This window comes from Piliocolobus tephrosceles, chromosome 18 (genome assembly GCF_002776525.5).
Source record: "Piliocolobus tephrosceles isolate RC106 chromosome 18, ASM277652v3, whole genome shotgun sequence".
Lineage (NCBI taxonomy): Eukaryota > Metazoa > Chordata > Mammalia > Primates > Cercopithecidae > Piliocolobus > Piliocolobus tephrosceles.
The window spans coordinates 28,891,385-28,906,508 of NC_045451.1; the positions used below are offsets into that span (position 1 = coordinate 28,891,385).

The following is a 15,124-nucleotide window of genomic DNA, read 5'->3' on the forward strand; positions in this document are numbered from 1 at the left end:
GGGCATTCAACCTGTTTACATTAAGGTTAATAATGTTATGTGTGAATTTGATGCTGTCATTATGATTACATAATGCTGGTGATTATTTTGCCCATTAGTTGATGCTGTTTCTTCATGATGCCAATGGTCTTTACAATTTGTTATGTTTTTGCAGTGGCTGGCACCAGTTTTTCTTTCCATTTTTAGTGCTTCCTTCAGGAGCACTAAGACAGGCCCAGTGGTGACAAAACCTCTCAGTATCTGCTTTCTGTAAAGGATTTTATTTCTCCTTTGCTTATAAACTTAGTTTGGTTGGATATGAAATTCTGGTGTGCAAATTCTTTTCCTTAAGAATGTTGAATATTGGCCCCCACTATTTTCTGGCTTGTAGTGCTTCTGCAGAGAGATCTGCTGTTAGTCTGGTGGGCGTCTCTTTGTGGATAATGTGACCATTCTCTCTGGCTGCCCTTAACATTTTTTCTTTAATTTCAATCTTGGTGAATCTGACCATTATGTATCTTAGGGTTGCTCTCCTCAAAGATCAAAAACAAAACAAAACAAAGAAGGGCATTACATAATGGTAAAGGGATCAATGAAACAAGAAGAGCTAACTTTCCTAAATGTATATTTACCAAATACAGGAGCACACAGATTCATAAAGCAAGTTCTTAGAGACCTACAAAGAAACTTCAACTCCCACTCAATAATCCTGGTAGACTTTAACACCACACTGTCAATATTAGACAGATCAATGAGACAGAAAATTAACAAGGATACTCAGGACTTGAACTCCGCTCTGGACCAAGAGGACCTAATAGACATCTACAGAACTCTCCCACTCCAAATCAAAAAATATACATTATTCTCAGCACCACATTGCACTTCTTCTAAAACTGACCACATAATTGGAGGTAAAAAAAAAACTCCTCAGCAAATGCAAAGGAATGAAAATCATAACAAACAGTCTCTTAAACCACAGTGCAATTAAATTAGAACTCAGGATTAGAAGTTCACGCAAAACCGCACAACTACATGGAAACTGAACAACCTGCTCCTGAATGACTACTGGATAAAGAAATTAAGGCATAAATAAGTTCTTTGAAGCCAATGAGAACAAAGACACAACATACTACAATCTCTGGGACACAGCTAAGGCAGTGTTTAGAGGGAAATTTATAGCACTAAATGCCTACAGGAGAAAGGAGGAAAGATCTAAAATCAACACCCTGATATCACAATGAAAAGAACTAGAGAAACAAGAGTAAACAAATTCAAACGTTAGCAGAAGAAATAATTAAGATCAGAGCAGAACTAAAGGAAATGGAGACATGAAAAACCCTTCAAAAAATCAATGAATCCAGGGGGTGGTTTTTTGAAAAGACTAACAAAATAGACCACTAGCCAGAATAATAAAGAAGGAAAAACAAAAGAATCAAGTAGATAATAGAAAAATGATACAGAGGAGATCACCACTGATCCCATAGAAATACAAACTACCGGGGCCTATCATGGGGAGGGGGGAGGGGGGAAGGATTGCATTGGGAGTTATACCTGATATAAATGATGAATTGATGGGTGCTGACGAGTTGATGGGTGCAGCACACCAACATGGCACAAGTATACATATGTAACAAACCTGCACGTTATGCACATGTACCCTAGAACTTAAAGTATAATAACAAAAAAAAAAAAAAAAAAAAAAGAAATACAAACTACCATCAGATAATACTATAAACACCTCTACACAAATAAACTAGAAAACCTAGAAGAAATGGATAAATTTCTGGACATACACACCCCCCCACACGCTGCAAGACTAAACTTGGAAGAAGTCGAATCCCTGAATAGACCAATAGCAAGTTCTGAAATTGAGTCATTAATAGCCTACAAACCAAAAAATTCCCAGGACCAGACGGATTTATTGCCAAATTCTACCACAGGTAAAATAATGAGCTGGTACCATTCCTTCTGAAACTATTCCAAACAACAGAAAAAAAGGGACTGCTCCGTAACTCATTTTATGAGGCCAGCATCATCCTTATACCAAAACCTGGCAAAGACAAAACAACAAAAAAAGTAAGTTTCAAGCCAATATCCCTGATGAACATCGATGTGAAAATCCTCAATAAAATACTGGAAAACCAAATCCAGCAGCATATCAAAAAGCTTATCCACCATGAACAAGTTGGCTTCATCCCTGGGATGCAAGGCTGGCTCAACATATGCAAATCAATAAACGTAATCCATCACATAAACAGAACCAATAACAAAAACCACATGATTATCTCAGTAGATGCAGAAAAGACCTTTGATAAAAATCTAACACCCCTTTATGCTAAAATCTCTGAATAAACTAGTTATTGATGGAATGTATCTCAAGATAATAAGAGCTACTTATGACAGATGTACACCTAATATACTGCATGGGCAAAAGCTGGAAGCATTCCCTTTGAAAGCCAGCACAAGACAAGGATACCCTCTCTCACCACCCCTATTCAACATAGTACTGGAAATTCTGGCCAGGGCAATCGGGCAAGAGAAAGAAATAGAGGGTATTCACATAGGAAGAGAGGAAGTCAAACGGTCTCTGTTTGCCGATGACATAATTGTATATTTAGAAAACCCCATCGTCTCAGCCCAAAATTTCCTTAAGCTGTTGAGCAACTTCAGCAGTCTCAGGATACAAAATCAATGTGCAAAAATCACAATCATTCCTTTACACCAATAATAGACAGAGAGCCTAATCATGAGTGAACTCCCATTCACAATTGCTACAAAGATAATAAAATATCTAGGAATACAACTTACAAGGGATGTGAAGGACGTCTTCAAGGAGAACTACAAACCACTGCTCAAGGAAATAAGAAAGGACACAAGCAAATGGAAAAACATTCCATGATCATGGATAGGAAGAATCAATACCATGAAAATAGCCATACTCTCAAAAGTAATTTATAGATTCAACGCTCTTCCCATCAAGCTACCATTGACTTTCTTCATAGAATTAGAAAAAAAAAAAAAAAAAAAAAAAAACTACTTCAAGTTTCATATGGATCCAAAAAAGAGCCTGCATAGCCAAGATAATCCTAAGCAGAAAGAATGAAGCTGGAGGCTACCTGACTTCAATCTATATTACAAAGCTACAGTAAACAAAACAGCATGGTACTGGTACCAAAACAGATATATAGACCAAAGGAACAGAACAGAGCCCTCAGAAATAACACCACACATCTACAATCATCTGATCCTTCACAAACTAGAGAAAAACAAGCAATGGGGAAAGGATTCCCTATTTAATAAATGATGTTGGGAAAACTGGCTAACCATATGCAAAAAACTGAAACCAGACCCCTTCCTCACACCTTATATGAAAATTAACTCAAGATGGATTAAAGACTTAAATGTAAGACCTAAAACCACAAAAAACCCTAGAAGAATGCCTAGGACATAGGCATGGGCAAAGACATCATGAATAAAACAGCAAAGGCAAAAGTAACAAAAGCCAAAATTGACAAATGGAATCTAATTAAACCAAAGAGCTTCTGCACAGCAAAATAAAGTATTATTAGAGTGAACAGGGAACCTAAAGAATGGGAGAATTTTTTTAAATCTATCCATCTGATAAAGGGCTAGTATCTAGAATCCACAAGGAACTAAACAAATTTACAAGAAAAAAACAACCCCATCCAAAAGTGGGTGATGGATATGAACAGACAATACTACTACAAAAGAAGACATTTATGCTGCCAACAAATATATGAAAAAAAAGCTCATCATCACTGGTCATGTAAAGAAATGCTAATCAAAACCACAATGAGATACCACCTCATGCCAGTTAGAATGGTGATCATTAAAAAGTCAGGAAACAACAGATGCTGGAGAGGATGTGGAGAACAGGAACACTTTTACACTGCTGGTGGGAGTGTAAACTAGTTCAACTATTGTGGAAGATAGTGTGACGATTCCTCAAGGATCTAGAGTCAGAAATACCATTTGACCCAGCAATCCCATTACTGGGCACATACCCAAAGGATTATAAATCATTGTACTATAAAGACACACGCACATGCATATTTATTGCAGCTCTATTCACAAAAACCAAGACTTGGAACGAATGCAAATGTCCATCAATGATAGACAGGATAAAGAAAATGTGGCACACATACACCATGGAATAGTATGCAGCCATACAAAAGGAGGGGTTCATGTCCTTTGCAGAGACATGGATAAAGCTGAAAACCATCATTTTCAGCAAACTAACACAGAAAGAGAGAACCAAACACCACATTTTCTCATTAATAAGTGGGAGTTGAACAATGAGAACACATTGACACTGGGAGGGGAACATAACACATCAGGGCCTGTCAAGGGGTGGGGATATAGGGGAGGGATAGCTTTAGGAGAAATACCTAATGTAGATGACAGGTTGATGGATGCAGCAAACTACCATGGCACATGTATACCTATGTAACATATCTGTACTTTTTGCATATATATTCTAGAACTTCAATTATAATAATAAAAAAGAAAGCAGTTTAGAGGCCATCTAGTGTATTGTAAGTATTTCCCCAAAGGGATCTCACCTGGCCAGGCCAAACTATCATCAGAGTATCCCTTCCAACCATATACAGTAGGGGGGTTCTTCATATCTTCCTTTCTATTACATCTGCAGTGAAGTTTTAGCATCCTGTAGAGATTAGTGCCCTAGGTCACTCTGAAAATCCTGCCAAATGTCTTTGAAGTATTAAATTTTATCTTTAAAACATCTTCAACTTTGCTAGGCTGTGGAACCTAACTACAAACACCTAAAAAAGCTAGGTTAAGTATTAAAAAAAAATTAAATATGTACATAGAATCCCATTATTAAAGAAAATCTTAAGTAATGTCTAGTCAATGGCTCATATAATGCTGAATATCTAACAAAGTGTCCCTGTAAGTAAAGCAGGAATACTTTTGTTGGATGAGAAATTCACCAATGGAGGTAACTCACTTTCAAGTTTTGCTTTGTGGCCAAGTTCCTCCTTAGATTGCACTGAATCTGATTTGCCATAGTATCACTTATGGATAGATTGCACTAGTTTTATCCTACTGGGATAAAAACAAATAAAATTTCTCCTATAAAACATGTTTATCCAAGACTTTAGATTCTAAATTCAGTACCTTTTGTATCAAACCTTTATCAAGAAAATTAAACTTGTGATCTTTTTTTTAAACCCAAGTAAGTGCATGATATAAAGCAGAAGCAAACATTTTGGCTTTTCAGAGAAGCAGAATACATGATTGGTACCATTTTAGAGACAAGGATAACAAGGCTCAGATAAATTAAACTAGGGTACTTTGGTGTTTTAACTAAAACTTGGACTATCCTTGGGTAAAGAATCTGGGCTCTGTTCTATCTCTTGCTGGGCACCTTCCAAGGCCCACATGCCCTATGCTAGAACCCAAGAGAGACATCAGCAACAAATGTAAAGCACTATGCAGGAGGGGAAGAAATATCTGTTAATGATGACTACATCAGACTTGAATAATAGGCAGGTAGGGAGGTTATAATTGATGACTCTATTATTTTTGATAGTGGATCAACCATAGAAATCAGTAATATCCAAAATTCAGTCTCAAAAAGAGTTAAATTGTTCTCTTGCTTAGAAATGTGGCTGGGAGCAGTGGCTCACGCCTGTAATCCCAGCACTTTGGGAGGCCGAGACAGACAAATCACTTGAGGTTGGGAGTTCCCGACCAGCCTGGCCAACATGGTGAAACTCTGTCTCTACAGAAATACAAAAATTAGCCAGGCATGGTGGTGCACATCTGTAATCCCAGCTACTCAGGAGGCTGAGGTGGGAGAATCACTAGTACCTACGACGCAGAGGTTGCAGTGAGCCAAGATAGTGCCACTGCACTCAACCCTGGGTGACACAGTGAGATTCTGTCTTCCAAATAAATAAATAAACAAACAAACAAACAAACCCTACTAGAAAGAGGAGTTATCTTCCAGAGTTATACCAACAATGATCACCATCAAGCAATTTTGGGGGACCCCAACTCTGATAGGTGATATCAAAAGATCTTTCAATGTTGTTTTCTTTCCTTTCCTCCCTTCCTTCTTTTTTCCTTGCTTCCTTTCCTCCTTTCCCTTGCTCCTTCTTCCTTTCCCTTCCCTCCTTCTTCCTTTCCCTCCTTCTTCCCTTCCTTCCTTCTTCCCTTCCCATCTTCCCTTCCCTTCCCTCCTTCTTCCCTTCCCTTCCTTGTTTCCTTCCCTTCCTTCCTTCCTCCCTTCCTTTCTCCCTTTCCTCCTCCCTCCCTCCCTTCCTTCCTTCCTTCCTTCCTTCCTTCCTTCCTTCCTTCCTTCCTTCCTTCCTTCCTTCGTCCCTCCTCCCTTCTTCCCTCCTTCCTCCCTTCTTCCCTCCCTCCTCCCTTCTTCCCTCCCTCCTCCCTTCTTCCCTTCCTCCTCCTTTCCTCTCTTCCCCCCTCCCCTTCCCTCTCCTCCTCTTCCCTCCCTTTCCCTCCCCTCCTCTCCCCTCTCCTTCCCTTTCCCTCCCCTTCTCTCCCCTCCACTTCCCTTCCTTTCCCTTCTTCTCTGTCTGTCTTTCATTAGAGGTGGAGTAAAGAGAAGCCAGTCTGTAATTAAAAGCTTTTTTGTATGTATATTTTTGAAAAGCTGTTATCTTAGATCTAGTTCCTGAACTGAGATCATAGGAATATATTGTTTTTAAAATTTAAATAAGTTGGCCAGTAAAGCTTTCATTTAATCTGTTCTAGAGTTATTCAGCTCCTCTAGTTATATGGGAATCTCTAATTTTTATTGTCCAATAGACATCTCTTTCCATCCTTGTGTTTTTCTCCTGTCCCTTTTAATACTCATATAATCATAGATGCATTGCCTATGGTGAGAAACACATTGTTTACACTTTAAGAGGTAAGAGTATGGTTTTTCTATTCAGGCAGTATTAGGTTTGAATTTTCATTTCATTACTTATTAGCTAGTCAACCATGAAAAACCAGGCCTCTTTGTTTACTTCTATGCCCTCATCAATAAAATGGGGATACATAAATAAAAACTGTTATAAAGATTAAAATGGAAAACACATATATAGTTTTTAGCATAGTGAATGGTTTGAGTTCAGTAAGTAATAATATGGTTGTTATTATTGCTGTAAATGTGAAACATTATTTTTCATGTTAATTATCTTTTACAAAGTTGTATAACAGCCTTAGTCACTCACAATAAAGTGAACTAAAGATGACAACTTGCATAGTGAAAAGAGCACATAATGAGAAGTTGGAACACACACAATTCACCTGGGATCATCTCCTTAACTAGTGGAGGACCTTTGCAATATCATGCTCCAGACCTCAGTTATTTCTTCTGTAAAATAAGTAGTTTGGCTGGGCATGGTGGCTCATACCTGTAATCCTAGCACTTTGGCAAGCGGAGGAGAGAGGATCACCTGAGGTCGGGAGTTTGAGACCAGCCTGGCCAACATGGTGAAACTCCATCTTTACTATACAAAAAATTAGCCGGGTGTAGTGGTGCATGCCTGTAATCCCAGCTACTGATGAGGCTGAGGCAGGAGAATCACTTGAACGCAGGAGGCAGAGGTTGCAGTGAGCCAAGATTGTACCACTGCACTCCAGTCTGGGCAATAAGAGTGAAACTCCATCTCAAAAATAAAATAAAATGAAATGAAATGAAATGAAATGAAATGAAATGAAATGAAATGAAATAAAATAAAATAAAATAAAATAAAATAAAATAAAATAAAATAAAATAAAATAAAATAAAATAAAATAAAATAACAAAACCAGTTTGGATAAATGAATTCTGTGTTTTCTGCTATGTGTATCAGGATAATAAAGTTCAATCTCAACAAGTATGTGTATATGTGTGTGTCCTAGATGCTTCTAAGTATACCTTTATTGTAAAGGAAATATGGTGTAACTAGCAATGCTTTTCTTAGCTGTAAAAAAATTCAATTGTTGAAAGTTGATTATCTCTGCATGTTTCTATCCTGAATGCTAAGTGCCCTCAAGCTCTGTAATTTTTATGTTCTATTTCTAATTTTTTAGATCTTCTACTAAGAGATGGCATATTATTCAAACAGCATAATTCCCCAATGTTAACCCTGTTATAAAATTGCTATGCTATTATTTCAATTTTTCAGTCCATAAACTATCAATGCATCTTTATTATTATGTTTATTATATATTGACCATGAAACACAAGAAAACTCTTAAATTCAATTCAAACAACCTTCCCTGAAGAGCAATCAAAAAATAAAAACATTTTAAAATTTAGTTGACATGGGTTCTCACAATAAACCTGATAGCAGAGATTTAAATTCTTATTATAACTCTGAATTACTTTGTTATTGCAGATGTCTCATTATTCTCATTAAAAGAAGACACATGCACAACAAAAAACACCTAACAAATGGAAGATTGTAAAAAAGAAAATGTTTGAGTATTTATAACACACAAACAAGCATTTCTGAAATTTCCTATTTTTCAAACAGCCAAATCAATAAATCCATGTATCTTACACGCATTAAAATCATAGGGTCAAATCCTTTACATTTTACAGTGCTATAGATTTACATGGAAAACCAATTACTTCTGCTTACAACAAAGTGTGCAAGTTGCTAGATATATCCTGGGGACATGTCTAAACAACAGCCAATCTACCAGTGTGTAGTGCTCTCTGGTTCCTTAATGTTTGTAGCACTGAAGACATATATTACTAAAATGTCTAGCAATGCAATAGGTGTTTCTGTAGCCCAATCACAGAGCACAGGAGAGGAGGGAAGGATTTTCCAAAGCTATTCAAAAGACTTTTAAGTGTATGATGCTGTTCTTTAACTCTTTTTATTGCTTTAGTGCAGATTTAGAAAGAGCATATATATATTTTTACAGTAAATCTCAGGCATAGTCACACATATAACTACTCATATTTTCTTTGCATTCCTAAATGCTTTATTATAACTCATGAAATCAAGATGTAACAATATGAATAAAGCCTACACATTTTGGATCCAAATTCTTACAGCTCTATAAAGATGCAAATGGGCACTTGTGAGCTGTTCCTAATAACTAATTAATTCATCTCACTTTTGCTTTTGGCTGGAATGATAATAAACCAGAGTGGTGATGGGTTACCTCATGCTGATTAGAAGCTCTAATTGTCACACATATTTTAGATGAATGAAAATGTAGAATGGAATTATTTATTTTTTAATAAGTAAAGTTTATTAGAAGATACAACTCAAAGTGATGGCCCTTGAGAGAAAAAATAATAAAAGGAGTTTGTAGTTGTTTGAATGGCATCCCCCCAGAATTCATGCATGTCTGAAGGATCAGCATGTGACCTTATTTGGAAATAGGGTCTTTACAGTTATAATTAGTTGATGATCTCAAGATGAAGTCTTCCTGGATTTAAAGTGGGCTCTGTCTCTAATGTCCTAATTGGAAGACGAGAGAGGCCAGATATAGTCTCTTATGCCTATAATCTTAGCACTTTGGGAGGCCGTGGATGGAGAATGACTTGAGGCCAGGAGTTTGAGAGCAGCCTGGGCAACAAAGCAAGACCTTGTCTCTACAAAAAATTTAAAAATTAGCTGGATGTGGTGAAACACACCTGTAGTCCCAGCTGCTCAGTAGGCTGAGGCAGGAGGACCACTTGAACCCAGAAGGTCAAGTCTGCAGTAAACTATGGTCATGCCACTGTACTCCAGCCTGGGTAAGAATACAAAACCCTGTCTCAAAAAAACAAAATAAATAAAAAAGGAAGAGGAGAGAACACAGAGAGGAAAGTGATAAAAAAGATGGAGACAGACATTGAAGCAATGCATTTACAAGCCAAGGAAGACCAGGGACTGCCTGCAACCCCAAGAGTTAAGAGAGAGGCATGGGATGGGCTCTTCCTCAGAGCCTACAGAGGGAGCTGAACCTGCCAACACCTTGATGTCAGACTTCTGGCCTCCTGAACTATGAGAATAAATGTCTGTTATTTCAAGTTATGAAATTAATGGTATTGGTATTTTGTTTTGGGTCTCTGATGGTAAGAAGGCTAATAGTTGCTGCTCTGTGTTTTTTCAATGATTTTACCTTAAACAGAGGGTAAGTCCTAAATGTTGTGTTATTTAGGGAGTTAAAGTCTTTGTTTGAAAATACTAAACTGAATGTGTTAACTTCCATTTGCCAAAATAACTCATAAGGACTAAGCAATTAACGCTAGCAAATTCTATTGGCCACGAGGCTACAGTTCTTCATTTGTTTTCTGGACCACTGTTTTTTAAGCCATTCAGATGGTATTGAGTTAGCATTAATGCGAGGAAATCTTAAATTTCCTTTTTTTATTATACTTTAAGGTCTAGGGTACATGTGCACAACGTGCAGGTTTGTAACATATGCATACATGTGCCATGTTGGTGTGCTGCACCCATTAACTCATCATTTACATTAGGTATATCTCCTAATGCTATCCCTTGCCTCCCCCATCCCCCCTCCCCCAACACCATGACAGGCCCCAGTGTGCGATGTTCCCCTTCCTGTGTCTAAGTGTTCTCATAGTTCAATTCCCACCTATGAGTGAGAACATGCAGTGTTTGGTTTTCTATCCTTGTGATACTTTGCTGAGAATGATGGTTTCCAGCTTCATCTATGTCCCTACAAAGGACATGAACTCATCCTTTTTTATGGCTGCATAGCATTCCATGATGTATATGTGCCACATTTTCTCAATCCAGTCTATCATTGATGGACATTTGGGTTGGTTCCAAGTCTTTGCTATTGTGAATAGTGCCACAATAAACATACGTGTGCATGTTCTTTACAGCAGCATGATTTATAATCCTTTGGGTATATGCCCAGGAATGGGATTGCTGGGTCAAATGGTATTTCTAGTTCTAGATCCTTGAGGAATCACCACATTGTCTTTCACAATGGTTGAACTAGTTTACAGTTCCACCAACAGTGTAAAAGTATTCCTATTTCTCCACATCCTCTCCAGCACCTGTTGTTTCCTGACTTTTTAATGATTGCCATTATAACTGGTGTAAGATGGTATCTCATTGCGTTTTTTATTTGCATTTCTCTGATGGCCAGTGATAATAAGTATTTTTTCATGTAAGACTGGTTCAACATATGCAAATCAATAAATGTAATCCAGTACATAAACAAAATCAAAGACAAAAACCACATGATTATCTTAATAGATGCAGAAAAGGCCTTTGACAAAATTCAACAGCTCTTCACGCTAAAAACTCTCAATAAATTAGGTTTGATGGGATGTATCTCAAAATAGCAAGAGCTATTCATGACAAATCCACATCCAGTATCAGACAGAATGGGCAAAACTGGAAGCATTCCCTTTGAAAACTGGCAAAAGACAGGGAGATGCCCTCTCTCACCACTCCTATTAAACATAGTGTTGGAAGTTCTGGCCAGGGCAATCAGGCAGGAGAAAGAAATAAAGGGTATTCAATTAGGAAAAGAGGAAGTCAAATTGTCCCTGTTTGCCGATGACATGATTGTTTATTTATTTATTTATTTATTTATTTATTTATTTATTTATTTATTTTTTTGAGACGGAGTCTCGCTCTGTCGCCCAGGCTGGAGTGCAGTGGCCGGATCTCAGCTCACTGCAAGCTCCGCCTCCTGGGTTCAGGCCATTCTCCTGCCTCAGCCTCCCCAATAGCTGGGACTACAGGCGCCCGCCACCTCGCCCAGCTAGTTTTTTGTATTTGTTAGTAGAGACGGAGTTTCACCAGGTTAGCCAGGATGGTCTCGATCTACTGACCTCGTGATCTGCCCGTCTCGGCCTCCCAAAGTGCTGGGAGTACAGGCTTGAGCCACCGCACCCGGCCAATTGTATATTTAGAAAACCCCATCGTCTTAGCCCAAAATCTCCTTAAGCTGATAAGCAACTTCAGCAAAGTCTCAGTATACAAAATCAATGTGCAAAAATCACAAGCATTCTTATACATCAATAACACACAGAGAGCCAAATCATGATTGAACTCCCATTCACAATTGCTTCAAAGAGAATAAAATACCTAGGAATCCAACTTACAAGGGATGTGAAGGACCTCTTCAGGGAGAACTACAAACCACCACTCAACGAAATAAAAGAGGACACAAATAAATGGAAGAATATTCCATGTTCATGGATAGGAAGAATCAATATCAGGAAAATGGCCATATTGCCCAAAGTAGTTTACAGATTCAATGCCATCCCCATCAAACTTCCAATGACTTTCTTCAAAGAATTAGAAAAATAAACTACTTTAAAGTTCATATGGCACCAAAAAAGAGCCTGCATTGCCAAGACAATCCTAAGCCAAAAGAACAAAGTTGGAGGCATCATGCTACCTGACTCCAAACTATACTACAAGGCTACAGTAACCAAAACAGCATGGTACTGGTACCAAAACAGAGATATAGACCAATGGAATAGAACAGAGCCCTCGGATATAATACCACACATCTACAAACGTCTGATCTTTGACAAACCTGACGAAAACAAGAAATGGGGAAAGGATTCCCCATTTAATAAATCATGTTGGGAAAACTGGCTAGCCATATGGAAGGCTGAAATTGGATCCCTTCCTTATACCTTATACAAAACTTAATTCAAGATGGATTAAAGACTTAAATGTTAGACCTAAAACCATAAAAACCCTAGGAGAAAACCTAGGCAATACCATTCAGGATACAGGCATGGGCAGGGACTTCATGTCTAAAACACCAAAAGCAATGGCAACAAAAGCCAAAATTGGCAAATGTGATCTAATTACAGAGCTTCTGCACAGCAAAAGAAACTACCATCAGAGTGAACAGGCAAACTACAGAATGGGCAAAGCTTTTGTAATCTACTCATCTGACAAAGGGCTAATATCCAGAATCTACAAAGAACTCAAACAAATTTATAAGAAAAAACCAACCCCATCAAAAAGTGGGCTAAGGATATGAATGGACACTTCTCAAAAGAAGACATTTATGCAGCCAACAGACACATGAGGAAATCTTAAATTTTCAAAACCAAAAATTGTAATATTTTAACTTATTTTTCATTTTGCATATGCAATTAAAATACATATCATATTATTGTTACAAAGTAAGCAATACTCACGATCAACATTTTGGCATATATATTATTGTAAATATTTTTATGTGAATGCTTTTTTAAATAAATATGACCTCTTCTACTAATACTGACTTAAAACTGGGGTATTTGCTTATTGTGTTATATAACCATAATTTACATATGATTTAACATTTTGACACTATTCCATTTAAAATAGACATATAGTATTCCAAGATACAATTGAGTCTGAATGTTCTAGGTAACTTCCTATAGCTGGATATTTAGGTTTTAAAAAAACACTATTTGCTATTAAAATAATATGACAATATGCTTCTAGCTAAAAACTTTGCAAAAATGTGATTGCTTCCTAGGCTAAACTCTCAGGTTTTGGAAACCTGGGTCGTATCTTTATGAAAAGAAAATTACACATAGAGACATACATCCACATACACATGTATATACTTCTGTATAAAATACATATATATATTGCTTTCCAAAAAGGTTATAGACATTTTCTGTCCAACAAGCAGTATATGAGACTTAACGTTTCTCATATGCTTTCCAGAATGGGATGCCTGCATTTATTTTTATCTTTATTACTTTAATCAAAGGAAAATGCTAACTCACTTTTATTTTAATTTGCATTTCTCTATTTGCTAATGAGATTGAACATTTTATCATCTTTATTGGCTGCGTATAGTTCTGTGAATTGAACACCCAATCATTAGTTTTTTTTATTGGAATATTCATCCTTTAATTATTTTATAGTATAGTAGGTTTTATTTTATTTTATAGTAGGTAATTAATTTTTATTTTCAATGTTTATCATTTGAGAAGCAAAAGCAATGATGATAAAGTTTTCAGGCTTCAGATCTCTATGTCTGGAAGAACACATGGCTTGGATTAAATTATCCTTAGTGTCTCTTCTACTCTAATATTAAATCTTAGAATTCATACTATAATACTTTTAGCAAGATTTTTCAATTTTCGTGATTTCTCTCAAAGTAAGAGTCATATTGTACCAAATATCCTAATGAACACATGTTCTTCACTTCGATTATTTTTACCATCTTCCCCATTATTTTGTCAGGGGAAAAAAAACCATAGGATCTTGGCTTTCAAAATCTTTTAAAATGATATGGTAAATGTCATAACTTTCTGTTAGATTCAACCATTCCCTGCCTCAGATATTTTGTTCATATTTAAAACATGATTTTTGGCAATTTACTTCAGAAGTACTCTGGCCATTATGCTAAAATTATATAGGCATAAAAGACAACCTGAGAGAAAAGAAGAAAAAATAAATAAACAAGTTACTTTCAAGTCTCTGATTGTAGGCTGAACAACAAGCTTATAATGTGTGTGTGTCATGATTTCAAATGGAAATTCGCTGAGTATCTTGTGTAGAGAAAAGGAATACACAAGGGATTATTTTCTTTTTTTCTCTCACTTGTAATGGTAGTTTACCTCATCTATAAATTGTAGTCATGTGCTTTATGGTTTGTATATCGTCCTGATCCAGTTTATGTGCCACTTCAGAGTCGCTCAACTTCATCCACCCAGTTGTGCCATGAGCTATATGCTTTGCTTGCCAAGTTTTGGCAGTAGCTCAAGATGTTCCTAGGTCTGAAAAGCCCTAAGCTCTGATCATACCCTAGGCCAGGCCACCATCACATAAAATGCTGATTGAGAAAAAGATACCTATGTGTCTGCACAGTCATCAGAAGCTCTGGCTTCACAGGGGACTGCCTGGGAGGTGCAGAGTAATCAGTAAGCTGTTGGTGAACTCAACCAGTGAGAAACAAGAGAGCAACTGCTCACACCTTCTATCCATGGACTGTGAGACAGTTCATGCAGCTTCTCAAGAGACACCCAGGAGACCTAGCAAGCGCTGTGCTTTGTCTTGAAGTTGTGGCCACCACAGCTGGATAATGTACCACCATTATCTGTTTTCTCTTCTTCCCTGGATCGTTTTCCTTGTTCTCTCATTATTGATTTTCTGAACTTAAAACTTTAAAGGCATTACCTTGAAAGCCTGACCTCATTCTGTTTTCCAGGAACCTG

At 37.2% G+C, this 15,124-nt stretch overlaps 1 protein-coding gene across 1 annotated transcript in view; it reads right to left on the minus strand.

Moving 5' to 3' along the window:
• DCC (DCC netrin 1 receptor) overlaps positions 1-15,124 on the minus strand; it is a 1,259,004-nt gene that overhangs the window by 258,459 nt on the left and 985,421 nt on the right. The gene's annotated exons all lie outside the window — the stretch shown is intronic.